Raw genomic sequence first — 21,612 nt, forward strand, 5'->3', positions numbered from 1 at the left:
AAGGCAATTTGCTTAAGAGCTTTCTCCCACTCAATTTTCCTTTTTTTTCAATTTAGATAAGTGAAACCTTTTTCTGTTTGGTATCAGCTGCTTTGTTTTAAATCCCCACCTTTTTGGCATTTAAGTGTGATCTTTACCCGTAATCCTGCTCTTAAATCCACTTAGTGCAATAAATGCTTAGTAAAAACATTTAAAAGGACAAGGAACTGAGTACTAGAAAGGACTGTACTTTTCAATGATTTTATTTTCTATTCTCCAGCTTCTTCCATTCGAAATAAAAAATAAAATCGCAATGATGCCAAACTTTCCGGCCACTCAACCGTCCCAGCGGATTGTCACGTTACACGATCAAAACTGGAGGCTTACGATGCTTACAGTGCTACTACGATCAATTAATTTCACAGCCTTTAAGAAATTTCGTTGCACTTAAATGGACTTTGAAAGTTCAGAAAGCGATAGCTAACTTAAGACAGGATAGTAATGACTATATCTCATGGTAGCAAACTAAAGACATTAATTTCATCTTTAAATTGTGATAAGAAATACAACAAGCTCTTGATAACATTTCCAGAAAATTTATGACTTCTACTCGATGCTCAAAGCTCAGACAACTCAGTTCTTCACAAGGGGCTTAACTACTACGTGGTACAAAAACGATGAAAATAACTACAATTACAATAGCCCGAAGGGAGATGACAAGCGAAGTTTTTTTCCCTGCATGAAGCTGGTGGTTATTTGCTTCACGATTTTCCGAATTTTCAAAGGAAAAGTGAATTGGACAATACTAAAAAAAGCTGTATTTTAAACGCCGCTGTTAAAATCCACACCATCTTTATAATAGCTACTAAATACTTCGTACAAAACTGATAAAATTAACAAGGAATTAAAATCGCCCCAAAAGAGCTTTCAAGCTTCAGGCATTTTTCCACATGAGGGAAGTTATTAGCTCCAATTTTCCATGCTTTTAAAAGAAAAATGAGATGGGCCTATTTAAACTATTAAAAGCTAGATTTTACATGCCATTATCAGATTATCCTAAACTGACCATGAAGCATCCAAGACAGCGCAGGTAAAACAACAAGAAAAAAGTTCACTTCTTTGTGGTTTCTGCACCATTACGACGTGAAATTTCTTTTTACGTTCTATGAAGGACGTAAACACAAAAGGAAGATTTTCATTTTTTTTCGTCTGAACTTCAATACGATCCTTAGCAAATCAACTCCAGAAAAATTCGCCTACATTTGGGAAGGACTAAACAATGTCATGATTGTAACATTTAAGTGGACGTGTTATTTTGCCGCTACCGTCGCCGTCGCGGTTTCTTAAGCTTCTTAATGCTGAGCGAAACGCTCTGATGTCATGATCGTGGACACGGAAAGAAATTAAAATTCTGAGTCATGATTACCTCCCTAATATCGTGTGGGCTGGTCCGGTATGAATTACAGCCGGGCTTGCCAAATGCAAGCTTTCATTTAATAGATGGTAGAAAGTTCCAAATGCAGATAGATTTAATCAGCTGCGGGTGATAGAAGGAGAAGAGAAAATAGCGTTGCCGTTCGTCTTAAGAATATAGGTCATAAGAGAACACTTGAAAACAATTAAGCTACAAGGAGAAAGTTAGTTAGACACATTCGCTAGCCCCTTTGGGTTCTTAAAGGTTTGACCACAATCAATAAGATTTGCTTCCGGGGAATTCACTTCCAGTAGCATTATAAGAGGATTATGTATCGTGAATTCTAAAATACAATATGTCGTATGTCGTTATTAACTAAGCTGAGGTTCAAATTTAACATGCTTCTCAGTCTGTGAGGTCCAAAGTTGAAAGAAGTACTTAAAAAGACGTCAAGTCTTCAGAAGGTCTTCTGATTCTGGGCAATTAGCACTTGATACACGCGCAGTTTGCGAACTGAAACGAATATAACTTAGTTAAAGAAGATCGAACATTTTCCAGAGAAAAAGAAACGTATAATGACGGACTGGTGTTTAATTGTGGTTGTTGAAAAGCTTCTAATAAGTGTTTCTTCAACACCTCCTTTGCACATTTCAAGATCAACGCTGATTATATTCAACGCTAATTACATTAAGCTGACAGTTAAAAGAAATCAAGAAAAAAACTTGCGTTATATTTTGAGAATCGAATTCTTATATCACCTGACTATTTATGGGTAAAAGATTGTAAAAAAAAGAACAACAACAACAACAACAAATAAAAACAAACAAACAAACGACTATTGATCAAAAAAACCCTGCAGAATTTTGGAATTTAGGGGTGTGGCTGAATTCAAATACAACAAGTTCACCAAATCCAGGACCCCATTAGGAGTTCTTGTCATGAACTGTTAAACCAAAACGCACGCAAACTGATCCTCACAAGGTCACATGTGAAGCTAGATGGGCTAATCTTTTATTGGGCAATAGAACCTCCTTAATCTGTGGAACTGTTTAGAATGTCGCACTAAGTAATTCAATCATAAAGACCTTATCTTTGCGTGTGGCTAAAAATACTAAAGTTCTGTCGTCACCCAAATGAAAGCTACTTTAGCTCGTGTGTGAAATCCTACAGTAAATGACAATTCAGATTGAAATGAAGGCTTCTTTCCTCTTAGATAATGTTTATTTTGCTGTCTAAGGTGGTTTTAACTTTTCAGTTTAAAAAGTCAAAGTATTAGTTAAATAACTCTCCGGTCAGTTTAAAAAAGCAGAGCGTAACACTAGCGTAGCCTAACGGCTAAATAAACTTGTGGCCTGTTTATAAAATCTTATACAGTCGATTTAATCTGCAACCATTTATACTGGAACTATTTGATAACACTGCCTTACCTATAAACTTCATTAACGGTTTCATTTCTCAAAACGTTGATTACGGCACGCATTTAGAGTGAAAGTACTTGCAAAGGTCGGAGGGTCGAAAAAATTTGTTTATATAAGATATATTTAAACAGATCTAAGAAGGGACTCTTTAGGTATTCCTCTATCACACACCAAATTTTGAATAACCTCGACTTAGGCCTCTTGGCATTGTTAACTGCTAAGGGTACCCGCTTAGCTCAGAATCTCATTTATGGCGCTGCGTGTTGTCATGGTGTTGCTAAGCCACTAATATGATAAATACGTTCAACTTACCAATCAAAGTTCTTTTCGGTGATTTTTTAGGCTGCTGTTGGGATGAGACATTCGCTGAACAACGTGTTATCCGAAGTAGCAGTTTCACAATTCTTGTTACAAATCTATGCATCAAAATCACATTTGAGACTTTTTCACAAAGTAAAGCGTTAGGCACGACCGATAATCGATTCTCCCAGTTTGAGGTCATTCTCCAGAATGACTGGTATTATTTATGGTATTGGTAAAGGGCCACTTAGTCTCCGTCAAGTCTGCACTGACGAGCTCCAATAAAGGCGAAACGGGTGTCTGTGTTTGTCTATTAATTTCGAGCGATGTATATAGGTCTCCTTTAATCCTTTCTAGTGTGTTGTTGACGAGGAAAATAGCAGTTCTTTAAACTTCCGGCAAAGAGGTCACCGCCATCTTTTCAGCATGTAACGTATATTCACTACAAATTAATTAATAGGAACGTTTGGAATGATGTCTGTGTTCACGATCAAGTAGCACTTAATATTTCGTTCACTAGCCGAGGAAAGTGCTCAGTTTCGAATACTGAATCCTTCTGTAAGATAATAGCCCAGGGCTATTAAACCTGAGGCAATGATCCTTCTCAAAGATGAAATTCATGTAAGGTTTTGTCAACTTTCTCCTGACGTGTACTCAATTAACGAAAACTTATTGGATCTATAATTTTGCTACCCTGTCTCAACTCGTTTCTTTAGTGCTCAGTGAACCAGCGTATTTATTTCACTTTATATCAGGATCCTATTAATAGTCTTTCTGGACACGAAGGCTAAATTTATTCATTTAACTGTACTGCCTTAAATCCAGTTCGACTCGTGGCGAAAGTATATAACAATCACTTAATAGTAGATTTAAGATTGGAAGGCAGCGGTTTCGAACGAGACCATCCTGCACAAACACCTAGTTTGTTTCTTTTAGATGATGTTAGTAGCTATAACTAAATTGAACATGGGAAACTACGACCAAATATGACTGAACTTTTCAGTCATTTTTGGTCACAGCAAATTACGAAGGGTGATTGGATAAGCAATTTGGCTTCCATTGACTACGCCTTCTAAGTAATGCAGTGCCGACTGAGTCAAATGAGTCAGGATCTAACTTTGTGCAATGTTTTACAGCTTTAAAGTCATTGCAATGGTACAAAAATCAATAAGCAGTTGAATGATTTAACAAATATAAAATCCAGAGATTCCAGCTCTGCGTCTTAAAGACTTAAAGTAGTTCTAGTTTATGATCTAGGACTAATTGGGAAAATGAAATGAACAAGAAAAGAGACGCCGAAAACAGAAGCTAGTCATACTTTTCTGTGGCAATGTGAGTTCTAAGATACATGATAGCCTAAATTTTAAGTGAAGCAACTGAAATGTAATCTTGTTTGTAGTTATTCTTGTCATGTTACTTCCAATATGTAATTTACTAGATTATTCTTAGGATTTGAATTATCCCTTGAGGCAAAGTTAGGATTGAAAATGCGTCTGACGACAACAGCTGGATATTTCATCTTGAGAGCAATCGGCTTTAGGGCCCGTTGTTCAAACATTGGATAGGGCTAGCCAAAGTGTAAATCACTATCCAGCGGCCGTATTAGGGAAGCAATTGCATTATCCATTAATAGGGATTTATCCATGGATAGCGTTATCCACTGATTGAATTACTGAGGCCTGATCTTACACGTAAAAAGTTTTAAAAGTGAGCCCACCGTCGAGGTGATGATCACTAACCATCCGGCTTAGTTATCAATTTAAAAACCGCTTCACACGATTTTGTGAGGTAGGTTTAACGAAATTGTCGCCCGTCCTTTGAATTTTCTTCATTCATTTACTGAATTAGCCTTACTTGAATGCAATCTCTCTGACGACAAGAAGGTCTACTGTTAGAAGAATGAGGTCACTTCCCGTGAGTCATCTCTCAGGGAGCCAGAGGCTTTGCTACAACAGAAGATCCTCAATAGCTAGAAACATGCCATTATCATGACAACAATTTGGTTTGGGAATAGGACAGAATAACTATCTGCTTCAAAAGCCATTCCGGAAGAAATAATGATAGATTAGCCTGCGTAACAGGCGGGATTAGCGGGTCAGTGCTGTTATTTTTTGGCGAGCGGAGCCGCGAGAAGATTGGGAGCAAGTCAAATCAAGAGACAATGATTATTTGGTCTTGGTCAAATAAGGTGATCTCTGATACTCTAAACGGAATAATATATGCGGTCAAAAGGACCATTACGGGAAGAAAACATCTATAATAGGATTTGCTTGCCACGATCAGGCTCGCGTCACGATAAACTTAAGTCTTAAGAAGTGATCTTAACACTTCAAATTGTTGACTTATGTTATAAGGATTATCTTGGTCTTTTTTTTTTCGTCTAGCAGCCTTTTAGCAACAAATTTTTGATCCCATTAAGGCCATGTAACGCGCTAGACGAAATTTTAAGCATCATATGCATACTCCGTAAAAATTGCAATGTCATAGTTAAAGGTTGATGACTCCTTTTCGGTATTGCGCGCACGTTCGGTACATCAATTGCAAATGTGTCTGGGGATAAGAAACTCAAGTATGGTATTTAAGAAACCGTTTCCTTTAGAATGCTGGAATCGTAGACCTTGACAGGGGTCAATGAAAATAGAACTAGACCGCAAGCGGTCGTCATTCTTTCCTCAGAGCCAAGTGCGGGCGGGAAAAAAGTAAAATTATCTCAATTGGGGGTAGAAAGGATGAGTGATTACTCAAAAGAAAATTAAAATAAGAGATTGCTAGCAATCTAAACTAAAACAAAACTGGAGTAACCATGAAAAGGTCACCATTTCCTTCTATTTAAAAATCATCATCATTCTTTTCATAAACCTGAGACTTTTTTTGAATTGCTGACCATTCCCAATATTAATTTTATCAACATATATTTAATAATAATAATAATAATAATAATGATAATAATGATAATAATAATTGTTCTGTCGTAATTTGTAATAACTTTGTCGTAATTTTAATGCCTGTCTCAATTTTTAAGAACTTTGTTGTAATTTGTAATAACTTTGTCGTGATTTGTAATAAATTTTAATCAGATCATGTGACTTGTACTAATATTTTCAAATTTTTTGATTCAGTTTTACCTGGTATATTATTTACGATAGGACCTAGGCACCGGCTGGGCCCACGCCTTAGGTTAGGCTGAAACTCAACCAGTTGGGAGATTATGTGTTAGACGTACATAGAATAAGTTCAAGCAAAAAAACGCTCCACTGTGCATGGCTGAAGTTGAAGCGGAGTGGGTATGGTTGGTTTGCCGTTGTTCGTTTTTTTTTTGGGAAAAAATGTAGCACATTTAACGCAAAACAATGCTGAGTTGCAGAAAATAGACTTGTTTTCTTACAGTCGGAACGGGTTTGAATGAAGCTAATTTTTGTTTTAAAAAATCTGCCATGTCCTATTGAAGTTAATTCATTGTAATATTTGTTTAGTTTTGGTGAATGCTAATTAGCTTTTTGCAAGGTATATCATTGCAAGTATCTTGTTTCGACGACAAATTTTGGTCACTTTGGAAATGAGTTCCTATAAAACTGAAATTGCATACAACTGTCCAATTTTTAGTAGTTTAAGCTAGTGTCTCATTTTTTAAGGCCAATAAATCCACTGAAAACAATTACATTTAACAATATTTTCGTATGGTTTCGCTTGTGCATTCAGATTCGGTGTCTTTCCGGCTTTTACAGGAGGGATTTTGGCAATTACACCCTCTGCAACGCTACCCCCCGGTTTGGATCAGTTCACATGAAGGAACATGTCAAACCGACAAAAGGAGGAAAGTTGGTCCAAAATTGTTCCACCCCTCCACCAGGGTAGCTGAAGAACACGCGAAACTCCCTCTGAGAATAAAAGACAAAGTAAAGATTTATTTATTCCTATTATCATCTTTGTTGTTATTAACTTTGGCGTATAAATGTACTTATCACCTGTTTTGACAACAGCAGGGCATACTAGAACTTGAAAGGTGGTCCGAATGACTGATTATTTTCAATTGGTAAACTTGCACTAAAATTTAAAACTCTTTACAGGAGTCTCAGTCTGAGATAGCTTGCACAGATTGCCCTTACTCGTTTTTTCATGCAACATTTTCATTTGAAATAGTTAACAGGTTGTTCCTAAAAAAAGAGCTGATTTATTTTATCAACGTTGTACTGTCCCCTTCGATCAAAAACCACTCGAAAAACAAGCCTTGAATCTTAGAGCGGTTTTCACTTGACTGTCGTAAAACCAAAACCAATTAGTAAATACACTAGCCAACCAAAGGGCGTAGTAAAACCAAAACCAAACCAATTCCTCAATTACTTTCGACAGTCAAGTGAAAACCGCTCTATTTCAAATTACGACAGCTTTTTTATTACAAATCATGACAAAGTTAATGATAAATGAAATGATATCTGTGGGGAGAAGAACACAGAAAAAAATTCTTTATGTGAATTGAACCCACGACCTTCCGTACACCAGTTGGATACTCTAACCACTGAGCTACTGAGAACTCAGTCGTGAGCAGGTCAATTACGATGAAATTATTTATTACAAATTACGATAAAATTATTGTAAATTACGACAGAACAATATTAATAAACCAAATAGCCGCAAAAATTCCAGTAGTAATAGGAGCCCTGGGACCAATTAAGAAAAAACGGCAGAAGTATGTCCAACGGATCCCGGGTAACATCAAAATACATGAACTATAGTTACAGATGGGAGGATCACACTACTTGGAACATCTCATATACTGTATACTAACGAGAAAGACACTATTCATCGAATAGACCTCTACCTCATTTTAACACTAGGCCCTAGGAATGGGCTAAGGTATTTTGTTGTATTACTGCATTAAGTCAAAGGAGGTAATCATAATAATGGCTATTACTTTACAGAATAGGACTTCTTTGTTTTTACCTTTTTCTTGTTTATCATCCCTACAGACATTGAACAAAACCTTTGTATTATATGGAACCCATCATGGGATGTCATTTGTATACTGTCACATCAAAATTTCCTTTCTTATTTTTTGTTCATCAGAATAGCCATTAATTAAAGTACATCAATAAGAATAGAAAGGCTTGGTGTATTTTACCTTTATAGCATTGCTAATGATTTGCGTCAAGCGAGTAGTGTTTCCGATTCGATAAAAAAACCTTCTTTATCTCGTCATTTTGCAATTAACAGGAGCTCTTCGTTATACGCATGCTTGTCGAACGGATCAAAGACAACCTCCTCCAGGAATAATGATCGATGTTCCTCCTTAGACAAGGTATACAGCTATTCTAGATATATTACGTATCATGGCTTTCTTCAATTAAGGGTCACCCTGTTAAGCTTTAACGTGGCAAGTCCTCAGCGAAGGTGAGTAAAACAATTTGACTAAAACTGAGTCAAAGACTCACACGCAGAGGAGCAAAATACTACTCTTACATGTAGCTCTTAGTTTATTACGTGTCAGTGGCCTTAAAAGAAGAAAGTTTGTTAGGGGCGTGTCAGCTTCGCAGTAAAAGGCGGAGATAGTTAAACTACCAGACCTTAAAGGTTATTTCAAAACACTTTGAGCTTTTTTGAGATCAAGAGCAGCTGTTCTGTTTTTGTTATTCAAAACCGATATAATTAAAAAAGAAAAACCTGAGTAGCTTCAATCCTACATCAACTTCTCGTGACAGAAGATCATACCTAGAAGTATATTAAACTATTGATTCCCAAGCTTAGGATCCCAGAAAAAAAGAGAAGAAGAAGAAGAGGAAAGAAACCTACTACAGTGCTTCTAAGAACAAATTAAACAAGACAGGCGTGCCTCAAGATCTGATTATCCCGATAAATTCACTACTGCGCAGACAATAGCCGCGATCTGGCATGGCAAATAATTATTAACAATTATATTTTTTTCTCTAATGAAAAAACTCAGCTTAAAAATCCCTTTGCGGGGGGATACAACGGCCAAACATAACCATTCTGTGCAAAACTCGGCTGCGTTTCCGTATTTTAAAGACGTTTCCTGTCATTTCAACCCGACTTCTTTGATTATTTCACATTTGAAAACAGTGAAACTGTCAAAAAGTATTTTTACGCCTAAAAATTCATGGAGAAGTTAGTTTCCGGCAGGTTTCACGACTATTCATATATGAGTAATATCGATCACCTTAATCACATCTATTGCTGTGAAATATATTTAGTTCATTCATTAGATCTTTTGTTCGTAGAAAGGACTTTGGGCCTGCTGAATTTGATTCTTTAGCTTTTCTCGCGTGCTCCCGAACACACGCTTACGTTTGGTTCGATACTCCCTGATACAAAGTCTCAAACAAGATGATTTCTGGCAAAAAAAAAGAAAAAAAAAAAGACTTATGTAGATACTTAATGCGAGTCGAGGCGGCTAGCCCTTCGGGTGTTTGGATTCGATACTCATCTTCAGTTTTATATAAATCGATGATTAACAAGGCTTTCTTTCGCGACAAACTAAGATCGCTTATGAACTTAAGACTAAAAAAGTGACAGCCGCTTTGCTGGGTCAAAATTAAAACCTCGGATTTAATTTTTATGATTGAACGGCTAAAACACTAAAAGGTTTCTGCAATGTCAAGCGTACTTTTTATTATGTATAACGGAAATATGCAATGCTCTAGAACAATCTGTCTTCATAGCCTTAATCTCACAATTGAAATTATCGCGCGTTTTGTTATCATTAATGATTTGATCGCCCGATAAACTAAAACAAACATTGATTTTGATCGGCGAACTAGGCAAAAAAGGTAACATTTTTTAGCAGTAAAAAATGAATAAAAAATCTCAAGCTTCTTTGTCTCTTTGCTTTAGTTATGATCCCTCTCGACTTAAGAATTGTCGGTTGATGGCCTCGCTGTTCCGTAATCTTCGTAATTCTCCCTGGCTATAAATTAATAGGAGCGTTAATGCAGTCAGTGCTCTGCTTAATTTGTTTTCAAGTCTTTCTACCGGACAAAACAACAGAGAAAAGGAAATTATACTGCATTCAACAATGATAAGAGTGGCTTAACCAACTAGACGATTAAACGTAGATCTCTTCATTTCTCAGCGGTTTAGTTATTTTCAAGAGCACTTAACTTTCTAACTTTTATCCGGTCGCTAAGTAAAATTTAAGGCAGCTTAAATATTGACTTTTATCGTAATCCAGATACAAAATTTATGATATCGCCTTTCAACTAATACCAAGAAAAATGTTAATTAAGGAATTTTCATCCTCTTTTCCCTGAGGTTTTTAAACAATCAGGTATTTCCGCAGGGTTTAACAATTTTTTCATCATTCTAAAAGCTAACATCTGCTCTGTAAAGATCACATTTAGAAGGATATTGGTCTGGTGGGTCTTTTGTGCTGGCATATTTCCCTAAGAAAGGCGTTTGTCCTGGTGTTCAGATAATCGCCGAAAGGGGCTTTTACCAAATGTACTATTGACAACTTGCTTCCCTCAAGCGGATGGCCACAGCCAGACTAAGCACCATCGAAGGAAAAGAGAGGTGAAAATGTGGCACTGAGGAACTGATATCTTGTACACGTCACTTCCAGGCCTACGTGTTGAAGCTGTTATAAAACTGTGGTAAAAATTAGCGCCTCAAACAAAACGGGAGGAGTAACGAGCGGTGGAACTTCTCATTAACGAAATCGCAGAAGCAAGCGATCGGACTGGTATTAGAGTTAACGAAGTCACAAAGGTAACTCATTTTTATTAGTTCAGGGGTAATTGGGTTCCTACAGTCTAAGATCACGAATGCTTGTTAACAAGTAAGAATATAACTTTATTTTTTTGATTATCAGGAGTGACAAAAAGTGGTATTAGGCAGCTATATTTTGTAGTGTCACATCTTGTTTAATGCATTGACTCGTCCGCACGCTTCAATATTTCACAGACTTTGAGTACGTTGCACATGTGTGGTTTCTCTTATGATTGAAATTCACTGTAACCATAAAACCGTGTGTCAGCAATCAAAAGGATCTCGGTGCGGGGTAATTCTAACCATAAGCAGCCAAAAAACAAAACAAAGCAATAAAACAAAATTGCACAAATTAAGTACAGACAAAATAAGCACACTTTTGATGAAAATGAGAGAGCGAGTGAAACTTTTTAATGCCTTAATTCACTTTTGAACGGTTATTAGTAATATTTAATCCTGGCCCAGAACTAGTTTTTTTTTAAGCTCTCGCGTTTTTTTATATCCTTCCAATCTGAAAATAATACTAACTGATTTCGAAAAGACGTTCATAAATAAGAAATAGAAAAGTATTTCGGGGGTTCCTGGTTTTCTCTAAGTAACACTGGCTGATGTTACGGTGGCAAAAGGAGTAGATGAAATTACGTTAAAACATCAACATTTCCGATCTCTGTTCAATAACTCAACAAGGTTATATTAAAAAAACTAGAAGAGTCCACTCTAAAATGATTTTGGGCTTGTCAATTGTTCGTTCTCGAGTTTTGAAGAAGGCGTTTGTTAAACTATTTTCCGCCGCAGTCCGGACAAAGGCGAGTAATCCGCGATTTTGATTGGTCTACGGTAAATACTGCTTACTCCGAAAAAACATCTGGCTCGTTCTTTGACTAATGACTTAAATAAATTTTGTAATCTTTATTTAACCTATACCACTATTTCGGCCTTAGGTTAATACTCAAACTCTACTCAGTGCTACTTGACTTTCATTGGTCCAGTATAATGCAACTCTGGCGAGATATCACTGGTAGAATTTTCCAGCATAATATTACAATCATATTTACATAGTCGACTTAAGCAATCATCGAATGCTGGTAATACATCCGCCCTTTGGCGGATATTTAACTCTTAACCACGCTATTCGTAAAGAGGGTGGGTGAGGTGCATGTAAACAAGATGAAAATTTCTGCGCGTATTATCTATCCTCAAGAAGGATTAGGATTATAAAAGCTTTCGTAAGCGACCACACCGGCTCGAATTCATAAAGTGGTCGCAACTTGAGCTGATCGTTCAAGAGAGTGGGCGTTACTGCGCTTTTCACAAACGTGCGAATTCTGTTTTTCTAAAGCCAACTGACGATTGCGTTTTTCGTTGCCGTCGATCATCTAAACCGACCTCTTAAGAAACAAAACTCTACATTAACGGGTTCCAAAGGTCATGGTTTTTGATTTGTGATTGGTGGGTTTCGATCCGTTTTGTGTGTTTCTGTGTTTCAAGGTTAGTTGCTTGTGATCGTAATTAATTATGAATTGTGAAGGCGGCTTTTGAACTTTAGAGTAGGCATGTTTGTGAAAAGCGCAATAAGCGACCATGTGAAAAACCTAATAAGGGCAGTCGGTTGCGAGATTTTAACAGAAAGCTTTGGACATGTTGTTACCAATTGCCAATGGTATTTTAAAATAATATTGATTACACAGTCTTCTGTTACTTCACTTGCGAAGTTCAGTTCGTGTTAATACAAGACAACGAAACATACGCTTTGCCCCGGTAGGAGAATTGCGCATGGGTGACGACACACACACACACAAACATAAACGGCTACTAACAAACTGCAAACATCCATAACATCTCCAAAATTAAGAACATAAATAGCACTACCATTTTATCACTCATGCACGCAGTTAGTCGTTTTTAGGAGAAAATTAACGAACAAGACCCTTTTTTTCAAGTTTTCTCTTTTTTTCTTTCAACAGATACATTTCACCTTATTGAAGACGCAACTAAGTAATCTCACGATGAACAGAAATATTCTATTTGTTTTTGGAATTTTAACGCTGCTTACCATCGCTGTATTTTTAACGGACAGTAGCAAATCCCGAGTCAGATTTCATGAAAGGCGGTTCTTGAGATCGAGATGGAGGCTTAGACCAACAGCAAAACCGACCAGAAGATATCGTACTCCGTTGCGTCAGGCCCAAAATAACCAACACAGCGATAGTCCAACAAAATTTGTTAATGAAGAGGACGTTCGTAAATATTATGATGATATCTACGAAAATGGTTAGTTAATTTAGAAGGCTTAGAAAATTAGCCTGTGAAAACAGTCGACATTTCGCGACGTCCACTGATTTCTCCGCGAAATGACGTCTGAGAAATGAGCGTAGAAATTCCATACTGATGACGTGAACTACCCCGGTCTGAGAAGTGCTTCTTAGTCGTGGCGAGAGGGACATTTGCTTTAACCAATCAGCAGAACTACCTAGATATGGGTAGTGACACGTCACCAGTATGGAATTTCTGCATTCGTTCGGCTCAGAGGTCATTTCGAGGGGAAACTAGTGGTGTGGTCACGAAATGTCGGCTGTTTTCTAATGTTATGAAAATTGTACTTTCCTACCGATCCTTGCTAAGCGATGAAAACCAGTCGAAGAATGCAGCACTATATGTATGAGAAGATCATGTTACGACAAAAATCAGGCGTTGAACATAACATATGTCATGTGAAAGAATTGTAGGTGTCATCTGAGCTGTCAGTAGTGACGCTGACATGAAAACGAGTCGACTTGGTCTTCTTCTCTGAATACACCGATTCTAGAAAGACTGAAGTGTATGTAGTCTATCTAAGCGAGGCTGAATGGAACAAAAATTACGATAAAAAGAAATGATCCACAAATGATGGGCAGCTGCAAACTGTAAAAGCGGCTCAGTGAAAATAATAGATAGAACGGGTTGGTTCAATTTCGGTTCAGTAAGTACGCACTGTTGCACAGTAATTGTGGGCCTTTTTCTTTTAATAAACACTGTTCCGCGGAAGTTTAAATTAGCCCGTTTCACTTTTTTGGTCAGCCGTTCTTTGTGTTGCCGTCACGCAACGCTCTAACGAACGTTGCGTGACGGCACAAAGAACGGCTGTGGAGTGGACGGTATTGTTGATTTTCACATGACGTCACTAAAATTCAAACTACAAAACTATCGATCCTACTGAGATTTTACTTTCATGGTGTTTTAGAGCAGCTGAAAACTAATTTTCCATCAAATTTTCGCTTCAAAAGGGTTCTTGGTTTTGTAATAGAGTACCCTTGAATTTTTAAGCTTTTGCTGACGCAGCATTTACATGACGGCCGAAAGAGATGTCATTTAGGATAAAAAAGTGACTTTTTTCGAGAAATTTTGCTATCTAAACAGTTCAAGTGTTAGAAAAAGTATTACTTTAATGTTATGAGTTCCTCTAGGAGTAAATTCACGCTTTTGTAGCAAAACTCGGTAACAGGTGTTTCTTTTGGTTTCGGTCCGCCATGTTGGAGCTCATCCGGATGAGCTCCAGCATGGCGTCTCCATACAAAGCTCTATAAATTTGGGTGAAACATTTCCTCGGATATCTCGTATACGAGTTATTCCTTCGACCCAAATCTTGGCGAGGGTCTTTGTATATTCACCTCCTTTCATTTCCCAGGTTCTGGACTTTATATGTCGAATGGTTTTGATTTTTATTTTGATCTATTTTGGATGGCGTGACACTGAAAGCCAGCAATATGGAGTGATGTTACGCTTTTCTTACATACAAAGGCAAGATTTTCCTGGAATCTGTGTTTCACATTTTTCCTCGCTAGCAAGCTCTTTTTCTATGTAATTATGTAAGAAAGAATACATGATCAGGCAGCTACTCGATTACGGGTGTTTTGATATCTCTTGAAACTCAATTGCTATATTGGATCAAAATGAAACAAACCGTGAAACTCAAGAAAACAAATTATACCATTTGTATATACGGCTTTATTCGTGTCCTTTCGGCCTCGCTATTTGAGAGATTTTTTTGTTAGACTGCAAAACAGTCCGTATTTTTGCGTATTCAAATACGCGCGAGCAGTCAAACCAAAGGTCTGGAATGAGGCTGATAACAGAGAGCGAGACTGGGGAGAGGCGCGCCTCGCACGCCCGTAGGGCGTGTGAGGCTCGCGCGCTTCCAGCGCGTAAGACTCTTACGCCACGCTTTACCGATTTCTTTACTGATTTTGAGAAAAAAAACCGACTGTTTTGCAGTCTATTTTTTTGTATAGATATATCAAAATTTGAATGCCGAAGTTCATAATTTACTCACGCATAATTTATCGGATCTATCTATACCGTAAATTTTGTTATTTTCTTTTAAATATGTCATTTTTTGTGCTTTTATGCGTAGGTGATTTGTTTTATCCAGAAGACACAAGATCTGAAGAAAGAACGCTGTTAAGATGACTGCGATATAAAAATAGTTTTGTAAATGTTTAAACTAATTTATTGTATTAATAAAACTGTGTTATAAATTTAGATTGATGTCTGGGGTGAGTGTTCATTGAATTCGATTCGGCTCAAGTTAAATACGGCGTCTGAATTTATCGTTTTTAGTATGAACGCCTCGGAATCCGAATGCCTTAAATTTTACAAATCCAAAACATTTGTGATAATCAGCAAAGAAATCCTCTCTGGTGTTATAAACGAAGGCTTTATTGAAAAGAGCTCCGCCTTCAGCGTGCAAGAAATCCCTTCGAGTTATTGTAAAAATCACATGTGAGAAAAACGATACCTCAAGTAATTATTATTTGTTTACTTCATCACGATGAATAACTATTTCCTTTTTTAGGACATCGAACTTTTCTAGTTTTGCATTCCTTTTTCGACTAAAATAACTTTTTCTTGATTTCTGGGAACAAAAAAGAGCTAGTCGAGAGTTCTATTTACTGTCTATTATTTGTTTTGAACTCTATAAGACTGGATTGGTAATGTTTGACTGTTTCATTTTGTGAAAATGTTGTTTTATACACAAACCAAGGTGAACTTAAATTAGTGTAAATTTCTAAGTTGTATAGAAACGTGTGCCAATGGTAATAAAATAAAAAGACTCAATGCATGCTGTGCATGTTTAGCCGGCTAACATACAGCGTATCACCCGCCTGGAATTAATAGAACAAAATTAGCACAATAAGTCATGAAACCCCTGTGAAATGTTAGTACTTCTAAAAAATAATATTATATACACTTAAAACTTCAAAAAAAGTCCATTTGCGATTCAGCTTCTGGTACTTTCTATACTTTCTTCACTCTCCTATATAAAACCGGCCTACCGTGTTGAATTGTGCGTTTTTAAACTTCGATTCTGTGGTGTAACAACTCTTTAAGTTTAGTGAACTGCGCTAGGACCGCGTGGTTTTGGAATATAGTAAATTACTACGTATCAAACGTACCTTTATCCAATAATATACTTCTGGAAATTATACCTCAAGTGGGAATAAACTGGACAGGAAAGTATACGATGTATGGCTCTAAAAACCTCTTCGTTCACATGAAAAATGTTATGTTGTCAGCAAATAAGATGAAACTTCCAGTTGGGTTAGATTGAGAATAACGCTGCTGACGTGAATAATAAAATTTTTATAGGTCTTTCTTGGATAAGCATTTTTGTGATAGTGGTAACGGCTGGAGTCCCAGCTGGAAGCAACGCAGGTAAAGTCTAACTCCAACCAGAACAACAGAAGCGTTCTTTGATAATTTATAGAGTACGTGATGCCTCCTTTCAGTTTGTCAGCGTTTGAGTCAGTGATTTCCCTCATATGTATTAAGAACGTTTTCTCCTTTTTTTGCAGACCAAAGTGTCTGCCGAAACCAAAAGCACACAAAAAAAACAAATCGTAAACTTCTAACAAACTTTCAACCTCACGTCGAGGTGTCCTAGTTTAATGCTTTGGATATTTAGAAGCCATCAGACGCGCCAAGAACTTCACGAGGGTTTGCAACGCGTTTGTTCCATGGTATCGCGCAGGGAGTCGGAAACTTTTCGTTTTCTTTTACAGCTCGGAAAAGGCCTTGGTATTATCCCAACTAAAACTTTGTTTTTGTATCAAAGATAACACAAAATCTTAGTTATCTTTTACAGCGTTTGCCAGTGTATGGGTGATAATTACTACAAAACTTCGACTTCCACTTGTAGTTAATATTGTCTCCTTATTTTGTTGGATACTGTTTCACGGGTATTTTTTTGCAATTCAAGGTATCTGCTATTATACCAAGCAAATTAAATTTAAAGGAAGTGAAATTATAACGCTGTGACAACAGTTGTTATTGTTATTTAAAATGGTCCGTGGCTTACTTTTAGAAAATAATGTTCAAAACAACTGATTAAGTGATATATCTCAACGGTTTCTTGACGCAAACGAATGATAATTTGTTACATATTTATGAACTGTGAAGCCTCAGCTCGTCACCATTTTACTATTTATGGATTTGAGTACATTTAATATTTATTTTTAGCACCCTTTTTAATCTTCACACTGATATAATTTCATTTTGCCTGTAAGTTATCATCACGCACCGCGAAAAAATGAAAGCGGCTGTGGTCACACCATACCAGATAGATTTTGTGTCGACACGATAAGCTATCTGCTACATAGTATGAACACCTATCCGATATGTGACTCTCCACTATAGAGACCTGCGCAGCTTTGCTCCGTTACAGACTCTCACCGAAATTACCTTTCTTTATCAGACTCGTACCCAGTCGCTAGATTTATGTGTTTTGGGGGTGAGAGAAGATTGGGGGTTAGTAGGTTGAGGCGCGCGCGGAAAGGGACGAAGGAAAAATAGCGAATCCGATATTTAAAACATATTTAACTTTTCTCGTGTTCTCCCAGCATCCCGCGTGGGTTATTAACCTTAAGTAAAACGGGGTCGTTTCTATGAGTTTACCGGCACAATCAAAAGCATAGGTTTTTAACCAATCAAAACGCGCGTACTATCTTGGTTATTCTATAAAGTGTGAGCATAGCCCAAGAAAGCTTGAATTAATAAAATGTTCAATAACTCGGCATTCAATTTAATTCATGATATATATACCACCAATTCCTCGTGACTGGTTTTCGATTTCTCTATACAGTATTGATACCAAGAACCGCACGAGTTAAGTGATAAGAAATAATCAACTAGACGATAACTGACGATATTAGCTCCAAGTTTTAGCGAATAAAATCTAACTTAGCTTTATAATGGCGATGAGAACCACGAAAATCGTCAACCAACCACAGTCTTTCACACTAATCAACGGATCTGGTCGGAAACAAACACTTTCAAAAATCAGTTCAAAGTTTAATATCTAAACAAAGTATATTTTCTAACAGTCTATTATAACGCGGTTATTGAAAAAAAACAACAACAACAAACAAACAAAAACAACAGTAAAAACAACAACGGACCCCTGAAGAAACAGCTTCTAAAAAAAATTAGCAATGCTATTGTTCAAACGATGCCAATCACCTGCCTTCGTGGGTTAATAACCCCACCCAGAAAATCGACACTATCACCTGATAAGGATCTGCGATAAGCCATCGATAAGAGATACAATCGTATACCATAAATGCAAACAATTAAAATAAACGAACCGTAAACTTAGCCATGAAAACTATTTCCAAGAATTCTCAGGATTTATCGTGACTTCCTATGAAATCTTTGGACAACATGAAATTCGGGAAAATATCCGAGAATCCCCGGGAATCTGCAAGAGCTTCCATAAGTGAATTGCACACGACAGAAAATCCGGCTCGGGGACATGTATGTTTAGCTGACGCTAGAATCCAGTTTCTAGAAAGCTTATTCTCCGTCATTCTGCTTAACTATGGCTTTTGCACTTGACATATTATATTCATACTGTCTTGGTAATGTAAGCCTCGGTTAACTTTTCTTTTAAAAATTTACCTTGACTTTATTGTGTCGAACTAAAAAAAAAAAATATAAGTTTACCTTTTTTAAGGTCGGAAGAATTTCTACAAAATAGGCTGCCATGTATTTGTGGATCTGATATTTTCATAACCTTAATCTCTCAACTGCATGCGTAATGAGTCCATTATCGAGGGGTTTACTTCGCCCCCTGGCAGCGTGATCATAAAGATCAATCTTCGACAACATTCGACAGTGCCCATATGGTCACCATCGATCTCACTGCGAATTGCTTCGCACAGCATATATTATAATTACAATTATTTAACAATTCCTAAGTTTTGTAACTTCAAAATTGGAATTAAAATTGTCCATTAACTACAGTACGTATAATCACATTTTTCAATATTTTGACCCAGACGCGCCGTTAACCGCGGAGAGCCCTATACCGTCGACAACAAAATTTTTAAAGCCCTAAATTAAATTATATCAAGTAAAAGGTGCAAGTTAAGATCTAACCTCTCGATATTTGTAGCATGAAGAACCAACGCTCAAGAATCTCCATCATATCGTTATCCTCCTTTTGATTTAGTGATTACGACAAAGATACTAACAGTACATTTTTTTTTATACTTCTGCCTCTGCACTATGACCTTCTCTGACACGTATAACTGGATCCCGACTCGCGCAGTGCGATCACGTGGTAGGAAACAAGCGTTCTATTGTTGTGTCAAAATATGGTGGCCTTGCTTGAGCTGTGAGCGGGTTAAGTTACTTTTAGATGCTTTATATTAAGCTTTTTCAAGATTGATCGTCAAATCTAGGGAGTGTCTGGAAATATAAAGTTGTTTAAATCACGAATTATAAATGCCTATGGATTGTCAGAGTCTGGGAATTTCCCAGTTCCGAGGTACGGATCTTGAACTTCAATTCTGGTGCGCCGGGCAGTTAGAAATTCCACGGTGTTCTTCATATCTGCTATTAGATGTGAGTATGAGATTGATTGTTCCTTTTTTTACGATAAATTTGATTATACCATATAAAAACTAAATTAGTTGAGTATATACCCTTTCAAAGAGAATTGATATAACAATTTTCGTCTCAAAAGACAATTGCATTTGCTTTTATTCCATCAGAATAATATGACCTTTGTGTGTTATGCATGGTTCAATTTGACCTGTTACCATGCCCCCCCCGACATACGCCTAGCCTGCGTAGTATGTAGCGGTGGCGGTAGCGTGATTTGCCCCACCTCCTACCCCCAGGACAGTACCGTTTCAAAGACTTTCGAGCGAAACGTTAGAGACACGAAAATGACCTCATCGAGCGAGTGCGCTTCCCTCACTAAATCTGCATGAAGAAAAAGTGAGAGAGAGTTTGCAGTCTAATGAGTAAGACTTGTTACACTGCTTTATAACAAACATGGAAAAGATGTCGATAAAAACCAAATAAGAAGGTTGTATAGACCCCTTTTAGCAGTAGAAACGAGTAACCCTGTTTTCGAAATGATAAAGAAAACGAAAACGAAAGCCCGAAAGACGAAATAACGAACAACAACTTAAAAATAATCTTTAGCGTGCCAGCATTAATTGATGGCGCGAACCCTTCGCGTGGGACTGGTCGCGAATCTTTATGGAAAACCGCTTGCCAGGTGCAGTTTTACGGTTTCGCGCCAAAAGAAACACACGGTCATAAAGCATAACAAATCCTTCTGGAATGAACCGATTCGGAGTGAAGACGCATCGGATTCAAAATTAATCGCCGTATTTTTTTTTAAGAAAGCATAATCCGTATTTCAATTAAAAAAGAAAAACTGCAACAGTTGTTTCGACCAACGGCATAATTCGCACCCATATATTTTGTTCAGATTATTATTTATTCAAACTTCAACTAAAATAAACTTCCAAAACAAAATTCCTAAAGGCCAGGAAATCTCCTTGCCGAGGTTGTTGTAAAACTTTCTCTTCGATCGACCTCTTCTAAACATTCATTTTACCGCAGAAACTTTTCACGGCCACCGTCATGACGCGCGCTGCAAACTTAGAAAACTGATCAGCTTACAGTGAAATTCCTGCAGTTATCGTAAATAACTTGGGTCATATCCTAATAATCCTCAGATTGTATTTATTTTTATGGCACGGACAAGGATGGCGCTTTTACGTAAAACAGCCATTCGAATATCAGAAGTTTCCGCCAGTCCAAGTCGGCACTAAAATGTTTTTCGAACTTGGTATGGTTTTCGGTATTTGAACACAACATGCAAACCGTCAGTTGACAAAATATAGAAGAATAAACTTATTGAGGAAGAGCTTACCGTGTTTGATTGGGGAAGTTCTTACCTTGAAGATGTTTTTCAGTTTTTTGGGGTGATGCAGATGGAATTTTTTCTGGGCATTCACTACGACAGAGAAACTGTATTATCCTCCTTGCACTAATAATAATTCCTTTTTCTTTCAGGAGGTCAGTCCCGCGTAACTGGTGAAAAGTACAAGACTGATTGACTGATGGCTATTTCCATTATAACTTTCGTATTTTGCAGAAAAAGCTTTTACACCATGATTTTTATATCACCTGGGTTTTGTGGTTATTACTGGTTCAAAGGTTAAGTAAAAGTGGTATTTCTTTTTAGAGTGATTCATTAGCTTTTATCGTTTCTTGAAGCACTTATAAGATAAAGAAAAGTATATTTTGATGTAATTTTTGTTGAGTAGGCGAACCTTCCCTAAGCTTGAATGCCGCTGTTTTTTTTATTATTGTTATTTTTTTCATATTCCATTTTATTTGTTTTGCTTTTGTTCAGTTTACTTTAGCGACTTTTAGATCCGACACCGAAAACACGATACGCGGCAAAAACAAGTACTGGTCACGACTTTGGGATATTGTCGCAGC

General features: G+C 37.1%; 1 protein-coding gene and 1 long non-coding RNA gene across 4 annotated transcripts in view; one reads left to right on the top strand and one right to left on the bottom strand.

Annotated features, from left to right (window-relative positions):
- LOC140929847 (uncharacterized) overlaps positions 1-21,204 on the bottom strand; it is a 34,188-nt gene extending 12,984 nt beyond the window's left edge. Inside the window, exon 1 of one of the 2 annotated variants that reach the window (XM_073379545.1) lies at positions 21,063-21,204. The gene's annotated coding sequence lies outside the window, so the exon portion shown is untranslated. Of the gene's footprint in view, positions 1-8,052; positions 8,194-21,062 lie in introns of those variants that run through there. The other variant, XM_073379546.1, reaches the window with a different exon arrangement.
- Positions 8,351-15,343, top strand: LOC140929846 (uncharacterized). Of its 2 annotated transcripts, XR_012164807.1 has the most exons (4): positions 8,351-8,499; positions 10,535-10,830; positions 12,795-13,101; positions 15,221-15,343. It is a non-coding gene; the product is annotated as an uncharacterized lncRNA (long non-coding RNA). The 2 variants fall into 2 exon arrangements; XR_012164806.1 differs by lacking the exon at positions 8,351-8,499 and having other exon boundaries at positions 10,427-10,830.
- Positions 21,205-21,612: the final 408 nt, after the last annotated feature.

Source organism: Porites lutea, chromosome 3 (genome assembly GCF_958299795.1).
Source record: "Porites lutea chromosome 3, jaPorLute2.1, whole genome shotgun sequence".
In the NCBI taxonomy this organism is placed as follows: Eukaryota; Metazoa; Cnidaria; class Anthozoa; order Scleractinia; family Poritidae; genus Porites; species Porites lutea.